The following is a 13,787-nucleotide window of genomic DNA, read 5'->3' as shown; positions in this document are numbered from 1 at the left end:
GGGGTGCTTTATTTGACAGGGGTCCCTCTGGGTCTCACTGTCCTTCTTGTCCTCTGCAGCCCTGGGTTGGCTAAGGCAAGGGAGAGAGGGGCAGGTTACCTGCTCCAGACTGGGTCCCACCTGAGAAGGGTCCACCGCCATCAGAGGCTCTGTCAGGCCAGGCCTAACAACCTCTGGGGCAGTTCCTTCATCAGGGGTAAGATCAGTTCCCTGCGGAGGCTGATCCTGTCCTAAAGTCTGGTGAGGGGGAGATTTCTCTTCCTCCTCCATGCTCTCAGTTTGTGTGGAGTTATCCATCATTTCAGGCTTCACAACACACATATCAGTTTGAGTTTGGGCTGTGGCCATCACCGCCCCACCAACCTTTTCAGGAGGAGACTCAGTTTGGGTTTCTGCTGTTATCATAACAGCTTTGCTATTCTGTTCAGGAAGAGCTTTTGCTAAAGATGGGGCAGAGAGTTTCTCAGCCCTACCAACCTTTTCAGGAAGGACATCTTGAATTTGGGCTGTAGCCATGACAGCCCCACTAACCTTTCCATTGGAATTCACCATTCTAGAATGGGTTTCCTGTTCAACCTCAGCCCAGGCTGAGATTTCCAAATCATTACCAAGTAGGCAGTCTACAGGCAAGTTTGGTGACACTGCCACTCTCTTTGGGCCAATGACACCTCCCCAGCTGAGACTTACTACTGCCATGGGATGATTTGTTTGGATTCCATCAATGTTTGTAACCTGGTATGTGGCACCAGGTAAAAGTTGCTTAGAGGGGACTATGCCATCAGCCACCATGGTGATGCTAGCCCCTGTGTCTCTAAAAGCTTCAACTTTCAAACCATTGATGATGGGTTCTTGTCTATACTTGCTCAAAGTATTTGGGCAAGCAGAGAAGTTGGCAAACCCCATGCCAGTCTCATAAACAAGATCATTGGGTGATGGGGACCTGGATAGGCCAGGGTCCACCTGAGCTCCAACAGTAAACCCACCCAGATTCCTGGGTGTGCTTCCACTTCCTGGGGGATTACTGCTGACAGTAACAGGAGGTGTTGAAGCTGGCTTTGGAGGTATATTTTCTTTATTGTTATTCTTGGGACAACAGTTGTCTGTTTTGTAATGCCCCACCTGTTTACAGGCATAACAATAAGGCTTTTTCTCAGTTGAAGAAGTGTCTTGGGACCCACCCCCATCCTTGGAGTTTTGGGGCCCTGGGGAAGTCTTTTCTTTATTTTTATCCCCACCCTTATCTTGAGGCTTGGTAGACTCCTTCTTCTGGTTACTGTCCTGATTCTTAGGCCTAATCCTGGTTCTGACCCACTTGTCTGCCTTCTTTCCCAATTCTTGGGGAGAGGTCAGATCAGAGTCCACCAGGTGCTGGTGTAAGAGCTGGTTCTGACAATTACTTAGGATCTGCTCCCTCATAATCAAATTATACAATCCTGTAAAGTCATGTACTTTGCTGCCATGTAGCCAACCATCCAGAGCCTTAGTAGCACAATCTACAAAATCAGTCCAGTCCTGAGTCTGTGTCTTCTGGGTATCTCTGAACTTCAACCTGTACTGTTCAGTGGTTAAGCCAAACCCATCTATCAGAACACTCTTCAGGACTTTGTAATTGTTTGCATCCTCATGTCTAACAGTGAGGAGCTTATCTCTCCCTTTCTCTGAAAAGGAGTACCATAAGATTGCTGCCCACTGTTCCTCAGGAACCTGCTGTACCATGCAGGCTCTCTCAAGAGCAGTTATCCACTTGTGGATGTCATCCCCTTCCTTGTAGGGGGCCACAATCTTTGTCAGGTTTCTACTATCATAGGACCTGGGTTTCTCTTTTGGAATATTGCTGCCACCAGTGGCATCTAAGCCACACAATTTCTGCTCTCTTGCCAAGGCAAGTTTAGCTTGAGCCAAGGCTACCTCCTCCCTCTCTATCTGGAGTTTGACAGCCCTCATTCTGGCCCTATGCTCTAGCTTTTAAGAAGCACTCATGCCTCTCTGTGATTCTCTGGAGGCACTAGAAACATGAGAGTCCCCTGAGGGAGATCTCACTCTTCTGTTGCCTGGGAGAATAACATGTTGGGTTCTGGGGAGGTGCTGGCCCTCTCCATTCCCCAGTAGGTCCAAGTTGGCCTGGCTAAGCCTGGCAATTGGAACCTGGCTACCCTGCTCCTGAACTCCTAAGTCCTCAACATCTGAGTCCTCATCTAAGTCATCATCATCCTCCTCCTCCTGAGGGGGATCAGTTTCAGGGGGGTTCCCTCCACTTCCTGTGTCTAGGGAAGCTGCCTTTGCCTTGTCTAAGTCATCCTGTTCTAGGATTTCTACCAGGATTAGGCAGGTGGGGCTTCTGCCCCTTTTTAACCCTCTTGCTTTGCACAAGGCAATCAAGTCTCTGCGGGTTAGTTTGTCATATCCAAAAGTTGCCTGGGTAGGGTCAACTGTCACAGGATTAGACCCTGAGGCTTTTCCTGTGTCAGACATGGTTACTAGTGAGGTGTAAGTGGTGCACTTACCTACACTAAGTGTTTTCCTACTGTACCTTGCTAGTTAGTTGTAGTCAGGGTGTGCTAATCCCTTCAACCTACAACTACTAAGTTCAGTAGAACTTAATATGCTAAGCTTTTGATTTTATATGTACCTAGAGGTACTTGATGTGATCTTTCAATTTGATATAAAGATTGCAATGGTAAAACAACAGCAAGCTCAAATCCGCACCGCTGCTCACCAATGTGAGAAGTTGGCCTGGTAGGGGATGTTTCCAATTCTGGAACCACCTACTACCTGACCAAACAATCCCGTATGGTGTCTGGTTGTAAGTCAACCTTATTAGACAAGCTAGCCTAGGGGTAGCATGGACTAAGCAGCCTAAAGGCTTAACTTAAGAGGTCGTGTTAAGCGAGCTGTTTTACCACATACAATCCTGTAATACCAAATGAAAGGACACCACGCAAGTATATATTATAAAAATATATGTGTTTATTACTAAAAACAATCCCCAGTATTCTTTATGAATAAAGGGGCACAAGCGTTAAATCAAAAGCACTGTTTAAACATACAAGTTGCACAATTATGGATGAGGGCGGGTGGCCACTCAAACCATATACTAAACAAGTGGTATAAGAGAGGCCACTCGAACAGTGGTTAGGCCTAGGGCCTAGGGAATCGCTGGGAGCAGTCAGGACAAGCAATGCTGAAGTCGGGAATGGCCCTCGGGATTCGGGAGATGTGCGGAAAGCGCACGCATGCACCAATGTTAACCAATGGTGCGTAAAAGTCATAGAGTTAAAGTTTAAGGACACTTCCGCTGAACCTAGAGGAACAAAACTTAACACACAGACCCTAGAGGTGTGCACCAGTGTGGGAACACCGGCGGAGCAAAGTTACCTCACCCACAGGAAGTGGGTGCACAGGGTCGAAGTGGCGTCTGGTTTTGACACGCAGGCTCTTGGTGCTTGGAGCTGAAAGGGCTGCAGGCAGGTTGAAGATGAAGTGTCCGGTGGAGTCCAAGGGTGGACTCAAGTTGTAGAGTACCTGAAAGCAGAGGGGACAGAGTCTGGGTCACTCAGCAGTGACCAGGGTGGAACCAGGATGGAACCAGGCAATGTCGGGCGCAATCAGGTGGTCGTCGAGGAGCTTCTCTCCGCTGTCACGTGGGCTCTGGGTCATCTGCGATGTCCAGGAGCAGGTCACGATCTGTCCCACGCAGGCTCTCACCGTCGGTGCAGTCGGCTTCAAGTTTGGAGCAAACAAGCCTTGGTAAGAGCAATCCACGCAGGATCGGAAGATTGCTTCTCACACGGACCAGGAAGGTCAGAGTCGGGGCTCCTTTTCAGGGGAGCTGGTGTGGATCTGGAGCAACCAGATTCACGAGTCTTCTTAGGTAGTTCGTCGGCACAGGGACCACTAGCCAGCTGGCAAGTGACCGGGCCAACGCGTTGAGCCAAATAGTGCCAAAGGGCCCCACGCAGCACTCGTCGAGTGTGGAGGGCTGAACTTCGGCTCAGGAGTAGCTCAGGGTGGGGGCTTCTCAAACCCCGGTGCACAGCTTCGAGGATCACTCGTGGGCTGCACGGTCAGCGTCTCGTGGTCAATTCAAGATGGCGTGCCCCGCGCTTCCGGTCGCCTCCAAGGGTCTCAGCTCTGCAGGGACTGTGGATCGGGCTGTTGGAAGGCAGGCAAGCTTGATCTCGTCGATCTCAGTCGCTCGAGTTCCGGCGGGAACTGCAACTAAGTAGACGTCGAGGGCTGGATGGTGCCTGCTGCTGCAGGGTGGTCACTCCTTGACCACAAGGGAGATTCTTCGGGCTTCCACGATGAGATGGAGGGCGAAGGGTCCAGAATTGCGTTTCAAATGTTTCTTCCAGGAAATCTGATGTGCATTGGCACTGCTCCCACTCTTATTCCAATCTGAGGGGCGTGATTACCTGCTAGGTCCCTCCCTATGGGTGGGACCCAGGAAGGGGGTGGATACACCCCTTTCCTTTGATCCAGGCCGCCCTGGCACGAGGGCTGGAGTGCCCCAGAACCGGTTTGGCCGGATTATGCAAGGGGCAGCCTTGTGCGCCCCAGGCAGTGTCTGGTTTCTTTCAAACCTCCCTGCTACAATCCACTATCTCCTGTCTGGAGGGTGGTGACACCCTCCTGTGACAGGAAACCCTTTGTCCAGGCCCCATCTGCTGAGTTTCGGTCAACTGCAGGGGTCCAGACATTTGTCTGTGGCAGAGGCATCCATTTTGTGGATCTTAAGGTCTTTGGAGAAATTAACCGCATTTAGTAAAGGAACATGTCTTACCCCTCTAGAGGGGTGGAATGCCATCCCCGTCCCCAGAACTGGCGAGGGGATGGTATTCCAAATCGTATGACACCTTACACGACATGTTTTGATAAAGCCAAACCAAAGTTGCTATTTAAGCGCGAGGATTATAAGGCACTTAAGAGTATATGGTATGGCATTATCCTGAAACAGCTTGGGGAGTTGTTCCCGACAGCTGCAGACAGGCTCAGCTCATGCTAGAGCTCCATCTCACATAAAACCACGCACCCTGCCTCCAGGATTGATGAGGCCTTCCATAGGAGTGGCTCACAGGTTTACATGTGTCCAGATATAGGTTTAGATATAGGTATACTATACCTAAGCAAGGGGTGATTACACCACCTTACCCCAGCTGAGTGATCAGCCAGTTGTGTCAATTTAAGAACCAGCCAGGGGTGGCAAAAGATATGCTGCAGCCCCTGGTAGGCCTTGGTGGCCCCTATGCCCTGGGCACCTATAGTGCATTATACAGGGGCTGACAAGGAGTCCATTTCCAATTGGGGTATGTACCTAGGGTACATGGAATCCATTTTACAGAGAGAGCAGATGGCCTGGGGCCCTGATTAGCAGGGAACCAGGTCAACTAAGTCAAAAAAAACAGCTAAACACAGGCAAAAAATCCGGGGTAACCATAGTCAGGTAGCCACCTTCCTACACATATCTTTTGCCACCCCTGGCTGGTTCTTAAATTGACACAACTGGCTGATCACTCAGCTGGGGTAAGGTGGTGTAATCACCCCTTGCTTAGATATAGTATACCTATATCTAAACCTATATCTGGACACATGTAAACCTGTGAGCCACTCCTATGGAAGGCCTCATCAATCCTGGAGGCAGGGTGCGTGGTTTTATGTGAGATGGAGCTCTAGCATGAGCTGAGCCTGTCTGCAGCTGTCGGGAACAACTCCCTAAGCTGTTTCAGGATAATGCCATACCATATACTCTTAAGTGCCTTATAATCCTCGCGGTTAAATAGCAACTTTGGTTTGGCTTTATCAAAACATGTCGTGTAAGGTGTCATACGATTTGGAATACTATCCCCTCGCCAGTTCTGGCGACGGGGATAGCATTCCACCCCTCTAGAGGGGTAAGACATGTTCCTTTACTGTAATGCGGTTAATTTCTCCAAAGACCTTAGATCCACAAAATGGATGCCTCTGCCACAGACAAATGTCTGGACCCCTGCAGCTGACCGAAACTCAGCCAAAGGGGTCCTGGACAAAGGGTTTCCTGTCACAGGAGGGTGTCACCACCCTCCAGACAGGAGATAGTGGATTGTAGCAGGGAGGTCTGAAAGAAACCAGACACTGCCTGGGGCGCACAAGGCTGCCCCTTGCATAATCCGGCCAAACCGGTTCTGGGGCACTCCAGCCCTCGTGCCAGGGCGGCCTGGATCAAAGGAAAGGGGTGTATCCACCCCTTCCTGGTTCCCACCCATAGGGGGGGACCTAGCAGGTAATCACGCCCCCCAGATTCGAATAAGAGTGGGAGCAGTGCCAATGCACATCAGATTTCCTGGAAGAAACATTTGAAACGCAATTCTGGACCCTTCGCCCTCCATCTCAACGTGGAAGCCCGAAGAATCTCCCTTGTGGTCAAGGAGTGACCACCCTGCAGCAGCAGGCACCATCCAGCCCTCGACGTCTACTTAGTTGCAGTTCCCGCCGGAACTCGAGCGACTGAGATCGACGAGATCAAGCTTGCCTGCCTTCCAACAGCCCGATCCACAGTCCCTGCAGAGCTGAGACCCGTGGAGGCAACCGGAAGCGTGGGGCACGCCATCTTGAATTGACCACGAGACGCTGACCGTGCAGCCCACGAGTCACCCTCGAAGCTGTGCACCGGGGTTTATGAAGCCCCCACCCTGAGCTACTCCTGAGCCGAAGTTCAGCCCTCCACACTCGACGAGTGCTGCGTGGGGCCCTTCTGCTCTATTTGGCTCAACGCGTTGGCCCGGTCACTTGCCAGCTGGCTAGTGGTCCCTGTGCCGACGAACTACCTAAGAAGACTCGTGAATCTGGTTGCTCCACATCCACACCAGCTCCCCTGAAAAGGAGCCCCGACTCTGACCTTCCTGGTCCGAGTGAGAAGCAATCTTCCGATCCCGCGTGGATTGCTCTTGCCAAGGCTTGTTTGCTCCAAACTTGAAGCCGACTGCACCGACGGTGAGAGCCTGCGTGGGACAGATCGTGACCTGCTCCTGGACATCGCAGATGCCCCAGAGCCCACGTGACAGCGGAGAGAAGCTCCTCGACGACCACCTGATTGCGCCCGACAATGCCTGGTTCCCTCCTGGTTCCACCCTGGTCACTGCTGAGTGACCCAGACTCTGTCCCCTCTGCTTTCAGGTACTCTACAACTTGAGTCCACCCTTGGACTCCACCGGACACTTCATCTTTAACCAGCCTGCAGCCCTTTCAGCTTCAAGCACCAAGAGCCTGCGTGTCAAAACCCGACGCCACTTCGACCCTGTGCACCCACTTCCTGTGGGTGAGGTAACTTTGCTCCGCCGGTGTTCCCACACTGGTGCACACCTCTAGGGTCTGTGTGTTAAGTTTTGTTCCTCTAGGTTCAGCGGAAGTGTCCTTAAACTTTAACTCTATGACTTTTACGCACCATTGGTTAACATTGGTGCATGCGTGCGCTTTCCGCACATCTCCCGAATCCCGAGGGCCATTCCCGACTTCAGCATTGCTTGTCCTGACTGCTCCCAGCGATTCCCTAGGCCCTAGGCCTAACCACTGTTCGAGTGGCCTTTCTTATACCACTTGTTTAGTATATGGTTTGAGTGGCCACCCGCCCTCATCCATAATTGTGCAACTTGTATGTTTAAACAGTGCTTTTGATTTAACGCTTGTGCCCCTTTATTCATAAAGAATACTGGGGATTGTTTTTAGTAATAAACACATATATTTTTATAATATATACTTGTGTGGTGTCCTTTCATTTGGTATTACAGGATTGTATGTGGTAAAACAGCTCGCTTAACACGACCTCTTAAGTTAAGCCTTTAGGCTGCTTAGTCCATGCTACCCCTAGGATAGCTTGTCTAATAAGGTTGACTTACAACCAGACACCATAAGGGATTGTTTGGTCAGGTAGTAGGTGGTTCCAGAATTGGAAACATCCCCTACCAGGCCAACTTCTCACAATGGTCAAGACCAGCCTATTGCTTTCATTAGCAGGAGGCTGACTCCCAGAGAGAAACGTTTGTCAGCCATTGAGAGGGAGGCCTTTGCTGTGGTTTGGGCATTAAAGAAGTTGAGGTCCTACTTGTTTGGAACTCACTTCCTGGTGCAGACAGACCATAAGCCCCTCTTATGGCTTAATCAGATGAAGGGTGAAAATCCCAAACTGCTCAGGTGGTCCATTTCCCTACAGGGGATGGACTTTACAGTGGAGCACCACCCAGGGACTGACCATGGTAATGCAGATGGTCTCTCCAGGTACTTCCACTTAGAACATGAAGACTTATCTGGTCAAGGTTAGTTTAATGTCCCTGCGTTTGGGGGGGGTTGTGTAGGAGAGTAGGGTCTGCTATCCTATGGTCACCCCAAATTTTTGCTTTTTGCTTCACTGGTTTTCGACTACTGAGGCTGTGGGCCTGCTGATCAGACCCCCAGCCTGCTGTTCTCTCACTAAATTACTGACACATGTGCTATAGGCACATACCAATTGGAAATGGACTCCTTGTCAGCCCCTGTATAATGCACTATAGGTGCCCAGGGCATAGGGGCCACCAAGGCCTACCAGGGGCTGCAGCATATCTTTTGCCACCCCTGGCTGGTTCTTAAATTGACACAACTGGCTGATCACTCAGCTGGAGTAAGGTGGTGTAATCACCCCTTGCTTAGATATAGTATACCTATATCTAAACCTATATCTGGACACATGTAAACCTGTGAGCCACTCCTATGGAAGGCCTCATCAATCCTGGAGGCAGGGTGCGTGGTTTTATGTGAGATGGAGCTCTAGCATGAGCTGAGCCTGTCTGCAGCTGTCGGGAACAACTCCCTAAGCTGTTTCAGGATAATGCCATACCATATACTCTTAAGTGCCTTATAATCCTCGCGGTTAAAAAGCAACTTTGGTTTGGCTTTATCAAAACATGTCGTGTAAGGTGTCATACGATTTGGAATACTATCCCCTCGCCAGTTCTGGCGACGGGGATAGCATTCCACCCCTCTAGAGGGGTAAGACATGTTCCTTTACTGTAATGCGGTTAATTTCTCCAAAGACCTTAGATCCACAAAATGGATGCCTCTGCCACAGACAAATGTCTGGACCCCTGCAGCTGACCGAAACTCAGCCAAAGGGGTCCTGGACAAAGGGTTTCCTGTCACAGGAGGGTGTCACCACCCTCCAGACAGGAGATAGTGGATTGTAGCAGGGAGGTCTGAAAGAAACCAGACACTGCCTGGGGCGCACAAGGCTGCCCCTTGCATAATCCGGCCAAACCGGTTCTGGGGCACTCCAGCCCTCGTGCCAGGGCGGCCTGGATCAAAGGAAAGGGGTGTATCCACCCCCTTCCTGGGTCCCACCCATAGGGGGGGACCTAGCAGGTAATCACGCCCCCCAGATTCGAATAAGAGTGGGAGCAGTGCCAATGCACATCAGATTTCCTGGAAGAAACATTAGAAACGAAACTCTGGACCCTTGGACCTCCATCTCAACGTGGAAGCCCGAAGAATCTCCCTTGTGGTCAAGGAGTGACCACCCTGCAGCAGCAGGCACCATCCAGCCCTCGACATCTAATTAGTTGCAGTTCCCGCCGGAACTCGAGTGACTGAGATCGACGAGATCAAGCTTGCCTGCCTTCCAACAGCCCGATCCACAGTCCCTGCAGAGCTGAGACCCGTGGAGGCGACCGGAAGCGTGGGGCACGCCATCTTGAATTGACCACGAGACGCTGACCGTGCAGCCCACGAGTGACCCTCGAAGCTGTGCACCGGGGTTTGAGAAGCCCCCACCCTGAGCTACTCCTGAGCCGAAGTTCAGCCCTCCACACTCGACGAGTGCTGCGTGGGGCCCTTCTGCTCCATTTGGCTCAACGCGTTGGCCCGGTCCCTGTGCCGACGAACCTACAAAGAAGACTCGTGAATCTGGTTGCTCCAGATCCACACCAGCTCCCCTGAAAAGGAGCCCCGACTCTGACCTTCCTGGTCCGAGTGAGAAGCAATCTTCCGATCCCGCGTGGATTGCTCTTGCCAAGTGTTGTTTGCTCCAAACTTGAAGCCGACTGCACCGACGGTGAGAGCCTGCGTGGGACAGATCGTGACCTGCTCCTGGACGTCGCAGATGCCCCAGAGCCCACGTGACAGCGGAGAGAAGCTCCTCGACGACCACCTGATTGCGCCCGACATTGCCTGGTTCCGTCCTGGTTCCACCCTGGTCACTGCTGAGTGACCCAGACTCTGTCCCCTCTGCTTTCAGGTACCCTTCGACTTGAGTCCACCCTTGGACTCCACCGGACACTTCATCTTCAACCCGCCTGCAGCCCCTTCAGCTTCAAGCACCAAGAGCCTGCGTGTCAAAACCCGACGCCACTTCGACCCTGTGCACCCACTTCCTGTGGGTGAGGTAACTTTGCTCCGCCGGTGTTCCCACACTGGTGCACATCTCTAGGGTCTGTGTGTTAAGTTTTGTTCCTCTAGGTCCAGCGGAAGTGTCCTTAAACTTTAACTTTATGACTTTTACGCACCATTGGTTAACATTGGTGCTTGCGTGCGCTTTCCGCACATCTCCCGAATCCCGAGGGCCATTCCCGACTTCAGCATTGCTTGTCCTGACTGCTCCCAGCGATTCCCTAGGCCCTAGGCCTAACCACTGCTCGAGTGGCATCTCTTATACCACTTGTTTAGTATATGGTTTGAGTGGCCACCCGCCCTCATCCATAATTGTGCAACTTGTATGTTTAAACAGTGCTTTTGATTTAACGCTTGTGCCCCTTTATTCATAAAGAATACTGGGGATTGTTTTTAGTAATAAACACATATATTTTTATAATATATACTTGTGTGGTGTCCTTTCATTTGATATTACAGGATTGTATGTGGTAAAACAGCTCGCTTAACACGACCTCTTAAGTTAAGCCTTTAGGCTGCTTAGTCCATGCTACACCATAAGGGATTGTTTGGTCTGATAATAGGTGGTTCCAGAACTGGAAACATCACCTATCAGGCCAACTTCTCACACTGGGGGACCAAGCACAGCCTGAGGGACCAAGAGCAACCAGGGGGACCAAGCACAGCCTGGGGGACCAAGCACAGCCTGGGGGACCAAGCACAGCCTGGGGGACCAAGAGCAACCAGGGGGACCAAGCACAGCCTGGGGGACCAAGCACAGCCTGGGGGACCAAGAGCAACCAGGGGGACCAAGCACAGCCTGGGGGACCAAGCACAGCCTGGGGGACCAAGAGCAACCAGGGGGACCAAGCACAGCCTGGGGGACCAAGCACAGCCTGGGGGATCAAGAGCAACCAGGGGGACCAAGCACAGCCTGAGGGACCAAGAGCAACCAGGGGGACCAAGCACAGCCTGGGGGACCAAGCACAGCCTGGGGGACCAAGCACAGCCTGGGGGACCAAGAGCAATCAGGGGGACCAAGCACAACCTGGGGGACCAAGCACAGCCTGTGGGACCAAGCACAGCCTGGGGGACCAAGAACAACCAGGGGGACCAAGCACAGGTTGGGGGACCAAGCACAGCCTGGGGGACCAAGCACAGCCTGGGGGACCAAGCACAGCCTGGGGGACCAAGAGCAACCAGGGGGACCAAGCACAGCCTGGGGGACCAAGCACAGCCTGGGGGACCAAGAGCAACCAGGGGGACCAAGCACAGCCTGGGGGACCAAGCAGAGCTTGGGGGACCAGGAGCAACCAGGGGGACCAAGCACAGCCTGGGGGACCAAGCACAGCCTGGGGGACCAAGAGCAACCAGGGGGACCAAGCACAGCCTGGGGGACCAAGCACAGCCTGGGGGACCAAGCACAGCCTAGGGGACCAAGAGCAACCAGGGGGACCAAGCACAGCCTGGGGGACCAAGAGCAACCAGGGGGACCAAGCACAGCCTGGGGGACCAAGAGCAACCAGGGGGACCAAGCACAGCCTGGGGGACCAAGCACAGCCTGGGGGACCAAGAGCAACCAGGGGGACCAAGCACAGCCTGGGGGACCAAGCACAGCCTGGGGGACCAAGAGCAACCAGGGGGACCAAGCACAGCCAGGGGTACCACGCACAGCCAGGGGGACCAAGAGCAACCAGGGGGACCAAGCACAGCCTAGGGGACCAAGCACAGCCTGGGGGACCAAGCACAGCCTGGGGGACCAAGCACAGCCTGGGGGACCAAGAGCAACCAGGGGGACCAAGCAGAGCCTGGGGGACCAAGCACAGCCTGGGGGACCAAGCACAGCCTGGGGTACCAAGCACAGCCTGGGGGACCAAGAGCAACCAGGGGGACCAAGCACAGCCTGGGGGACCAAGCACAGCCTGGGGGACCAAGAGCAACCAGGGTGTAGGAAGGTGGCTACCTGACTATGGTTACCCCAGATTTTTTGCCTGTGTTTAGCTGGTTTTTTGACTTAGTTGACCTGGTTCCCTGCTAATCAGGGCCCCAGGCCATCTGCTCTCTCTGTAAAATGGATTCCATGTACCCTAGGTACATACCACAATTGGAAATGGACTCCTTGTCAGCCCCTGTATAATGCACTATAGGTGTCCAGGGCATAGGGGCCACCAAGGCCTACCAGGGGCTGCAGCATATCTTTTGCCACCCCTGGCTGGTTCTTAAATTGACACAACTGGCTGATCACTCAGCTGGGGTAAGGTGGTGTAATCACCCCTTACTTAGATATAGTATACCTATATCTAAACCTATATCTGGACACATATAAACCTGTGAGCCACTCCTATGGAAGGCCTCATCAATCCTGGAGGCAGAGTGCGTGGTTTAATGTGAGATGGAGCTCTAGCATGAGCTGAGCCTGTCTGCAGCTGTCGGGAACAACTCCCTAAGCTGTTTCAGGATAATGCCATACCATATACTCTTAAGTGCCTTATAATCCTCGCGGTTAAATAGCAACTCTGGTTTGGCTTTATCAAAACATGTCGTGTAAGGTGTCATACGATTTGGAATACTATCCCCTCGCCAGTTCTGGCGACGGGGATAGCATTCCACCCCTCTAGAGGGGTAGGACATGTTGCTTTACTTAAATGCGGTTAATTTCTCCAAAGACCTTAGATCCACAAAATGGATGCCTCTGCCACAGACAAATGTCTGGACCCCTGCAGCTGACCGAAACTCGCCCAAATGGGGCCTGGACAAAGGGTTTCCTGTCACAGGAGGGTGTCACCGCCCTCCAGACAGGAGATAGTGGATTGTAGCAGGGAGGTTTGAAAGAAACCAGACACTGCTTGGGGTGCACAAGGCTGCCCCTTGCATAATCCGGCCAAACCGGTTCTGGGGCACTCCAGCCCTCGTGCCAGGGCGGCCTGGATCAAAGGAAGGGGGTGTATCCACCCACTTCCTGGGTCCCACCCATAGGGGGGGACCTAGCAGGTAATCACGCCCCCCAGATTCGAATAAGAGTGGGAGCAGTGCCAATGCACATCAGATTTCCTGGAAGAAACATTAGAAATGAAACTCTGGTCCCTTGGACCTCCATCTCAACGTGGAAGCCCGAAGAATCTCCCTTGTGGTCAAGGAGTGACCACCCTGCAGCAGCAGGCACCATCCAGCCCTCGACGTCTACTTAGTTGCAGTTCCCGCCGGAACTCGAGCGACTGAGATCAACAAGATCAAGCTTGCCTGCCTTCCAACAGCCCGATCCACAGTCCCTGCAGAGCTGAGACCCGTGGAGGCGACCGGAAGCGTGGGGCCCGCCATCTTGAATTGACCACGAGACGCTGACTGTGCAGCCCACAAGTGACCCTCGAAGCTGTGCACCGGGGTTTGAGAAGCCCCCACCCTGAGCTACTCTTGAGCCG

Source organism: Lissotriton helveticus, assembly GCF_964261635.1.
Source record: "Lissotriton helveticus chromosome 1_1 unlocalized genomic scaffold, aLisHel1.1 SUPER_1_unloc_41, whole genome shotgun sequence".
Lineage (NCBI taxonomy): Eukaryota > Metazoa > Chordata > Amphibia > Caudata > Salamandridae > Lissotriton > Lissotriton helveticus.
Note: the sequence above shows the minus strand (reverse complement) of the source record.